The sequence below is a fragment of the Triticum urartu genome, unplaced genomic scaffold, assembly GCF_003073215.2.
Source record: "Triticum urartu cultivar G1812 unplaced genomic scaffold, Tu2.1 TuUngrouped_contig_2178, whole genome shotgun sequence".
NCBI lineage: Eukaryota > Viridiplantae > Streptophyta > Magnoliopsida > Poales > Poaceae > Triticum > Triticum urartu.
The window spans coordinates 8,059-12,058 of record NW_024112645.1 but is presented as its reverse complement, the minus strand read 5'-3'; positions in this window follow the sequence as shown (position 1 = coordinate 12,058).

Here is a 4,000-nt window from a genome sequence, read left to right as displayed (position 1 = left end):
TTTTCATCCTGCGCATGACTAAATTTGTCACGTCCGAATAGGTGGCCGTAGTTGCGTGTCGAGGCACGTCCTCGCGATCCATAGATTGATCTATGTCCTGCTTTATTGTCCAGGCTTTGTCGGAGGTCATATGTATGACCGTGGGCTAATTTACCTCTACCTGTGCGATGAGGCGGGGCTAGCTGGTGTTCGGCGTGAGTTGTCGTTTTGTCCCGACCATGTGGTGGTCGGTCAGCCGCTTTGTATAATGAAGGTATGTATTCCGGTGCCTCCTCGTCGAACTGAGGTAGCAATTTGTGCTTTGGGTAGCTTTTGGTTGGGCGCTTGAGGTCGTACTCTTCGGCTGCTAGGACATCGGTCCATTTATCATTGAGCAGATCTTGGTCAGCTTGAAGCAGCAGCTGCTTCTTTTTCAGGCTCCTTGCAGTGGCAATTAGCTAGCGCTTAAAGCGCTCCTGCTCAAGAGGTTCCTCAGGCACGATGAAATCCTCGGTGCCGATGCTCACCTCATCCTCGGAGAGCGGAAGGTAATTATCGTCCTCCAAATCTTCGTGCGTGGCCTGTTTACCGGGGCTAACTTGCCCACCTTCCCGTTCATCTTGTTCATTAGCTGTATTGACGGGGTCTTCGTTGTCTTTGGCACCTTCCGGAGTGTTATCTTCTCCTGTGCCGGTGTTGCTATCTTTACTGTGGCGTGACTTAGAGCAGCGCCGCTGATGCCGGCGCTTGGATTGTATTTCAGAAGGTTTATCCTCAATTGGATCTTCCTTGTCATCGTCGCTGTTCTCCTTTGGTGCATCCATCATGTATACATCGTACGAGGAAGTGGCCGTCCAGCGTTCGGTGAACGGCGGGTTCTGGGCCTCTTCTTCTCCGACATCGTCGTCCATACCGTCGATGTCCTCGGAGTCATAACCAAGTTCGTCGGTCAATCATCAACTATGGTTATGAAGTGGGTGGCGGGTGGGAAGCAAAATTCTCCACCGTCAGCCCCTAGTTCGAGCCGGATATAGTTCAGATGTGAGTCCTCCGCCAAGGACAGGTTCTTTAATGATTTTAGCACATCGCCCAAAGGCGAGTGCTGGAAGATGTCTGCGGCGCTGAATTTGAAGATCGATAAGCGATCAAGCTCGGCGTCCGTGAGCTCACGTGGTTCAGAACTTATGGCCGGAGACGAGTCCGGAGTTCCGCTGACAAAGATGTCATGAGAGGTTAAGTCTATGTGCGGCTCCAACGCCGTGGAATCTATGGCCTCCGCGGTGGGGTTGATCCTCCCGTCCTTGGATGGCGCAGCTTGCTCCGGATCTAGGGCCAGGGCAGATACATGAGCAATCTCCTGGATGCGGCCAGATGACAGATTTAGGTCATGATCATCGGGGTGATCGGGAGTGGCTACCGTGGTCTCGAATCCGACGAAGATCAAGTCTCCACGGATGTCTGCAACGTAGTTCAAGCTCCCGAATCTGACCTGATGGCCAGGGGCGTAGCTTTCGATCTGCTCCAGACGGCCAAGCGAATTGGCCCGCAGTGCGAAGCTGCTGAACACGAAGATCTGTCCGGGGAGGAAAGTTTCTCCCTGGACAGCGTCATTATTGACGATTGAAGGGCCATCAAACCTTTTAGCGACAGCACAGAGGAACTCTCAATGAAAGCACCAATGTCGGTGTCAAAACCGGCGGATCTCGTAGGGGGTACCGAACTATGCGTCTAAGGTCGGTGGTAACAGGAGACAAGGGACATGATGTTTACCCAGGTTTGGGCCCTCTCTATGGAGGTAATACCCTACGTCCTGCTTGATTGATATTGATGAATATGTGTGTTACAAGAGTTGATCTACCTCGATATCGTAATGGCTAAACCCTAGAGGTCTAGCGTGTTTGACTATGATAATGAGTGTGTCCTATCTGGACTAAGTCCTCTGGTTGATATAGACACCAGGAGGATCTAGGGTTACACAAGGTCGGTTACAAAGAAAGGAATCTACATATCCGGTCGCCCAGCTTGCCTTCCACGCCAAGGAGAGTCCCATCCGGACACGGGTACAGTCTTTGGTCTTCGCATGTTCATAGCCCATCAGTCCGACCCATGGCTAACAGGCCGGACGCCCGAGGACCCCTTAATCCAGGACTCCCTCACCTGGCCTGGCACCATCGACTGCTACGAGCTACAAATAGCGGGAGTGGAAGCAATGAAGAATCCATCCACGTAGGATCAGGCGAAACGGCACAGCGGCTCCTGTCTCCTACCTCTGGTCCTCTTCCTCCTGTTCTTCCTACTTCCCCAAGTCCTCTACCTCCATTGTTGCTTGTAATCCAACTTGTATCCAATAGATCGTGAGAGAGACATCAGGTGCCTAACATCTGTTATTCAGAGCCAGTCCACCATCCATCTCCGCCCCAATTTTTTGTTTCCCCAGTCATCGCCTTCTTCCTGTTCGACAAAATGACTAGCCACCAAATCTCCTCAGATCAAGCTCTCAGCATGGTGGTGGAGCAAGCGATTTAACTTATCACCACTGATGTATTGTATTCCCTCTTCGCTCCCTTCGGTGTAGAGCAGTTGGTAGTGTATCCCCAAACAAAATCAGAGGATGGAGAGCCTTGTGTAGCGGCGGATGTCCGGTTCACTTCGGCGCACACGTTCGCGTACTGGGATGGCCGCTACATCTACTACCGCTGTTGTCACTTGCAAATGTGGTACGGTACACTCGACGTGTTGCCGGCCCCAGCGTCTCCTTCACCCACTGCTGTCGACCTCAACAACTCCACCACGACCATCTCTGGTCATGAAGGCAAGTCCGTCGGGACCATCAACATCCCTGCGGCGGACAGCACCAACATGCCGCCTCACGGCCACGATACATCCCCCAAGTCTTCCCTCGATAGCGATTGTCGCGGCCCAGTCGCAGGCACGGACGAGTACACATTGGTGGCGACAAGTCCAGAAGTCGTCACTGAGCTCGCCATCTTCCCCAGCGCCCCCTCCACCACCAAGGCCCAGGAGGTCCTCAAGGTCATCCACGACGCCCCCCTGCTTGCACTGCGATGGCACATATCACCTGTTCGACGGGATGCTCACACCAGGTCGCCACCACTGACATCGTCAATGCTATCCATGGCGCTATTGCCACCGTCGTCCTCGAGCCTGCGGTCCATGGCGTCACCGAGGAGGTCGTTCCTTCCAGGGCGTCCACCATCGACGTCGAACCCAAGGCCAGCGTGCAGGATCTCGATGTCTTACCGTTGTTCTCCATCAACACCTCCACCCTTGTGACAAACGAGGTGGGCTACAATGTCTTCCTCAACATCTCCAGTGACCTTCCTGCACCAGCGCTGACCACATGTTCGACGAAATGCTCTCGTCGTGCCGCTCAACCATTAAGGTGTGTGCTCTACCCAGCCATGACACCCTCATTGCCATCCCTGTTGCGCAACAATATCGAGGACATCCTGATAGAGGCTAAGGTGTCCCGATGTTTCGATGAGATGGTGGCTATCGTTTTCTGTGGGAGTTGACCTTGACGATCCGACTACGAACGTGCAAGACGTCGCGCCTTAGCAATCGCTAAACCAACTTCCGAGGGTTATTGACTACGCCGGAGCACGATCAACCTGACCACGAGGGTCTGTTTCTTGCGAGCAAACGAAGAACAAGCAAGAAACTGAGATTGCAATCTGGATATTGCGAATATAAGATGAAAGCTTTATTGATCAAGGTGGGGTTCTGTGACGTCTTGGTCTGGTCGTTGGACACAAACGAAGTACGCGAAGTTGCAGCTATGGCGAACTTTTAATCTAAACAAAACCCAAAGTCTAAACGACGCCCTAAGGGCTGTATATATGGAGGAAGAGGGGGGAATTTCGTGGCCCTTGAGGGTGGGGTCCGAAACCAACCCTAACTCTTGTTTCCCCACACATACGGACTCTAAAAATAGCCTATACTTAAGTATTTCGAAATTACATGGGCCTGGCCCATTAATAAGGTGACACAGCACCTAGAA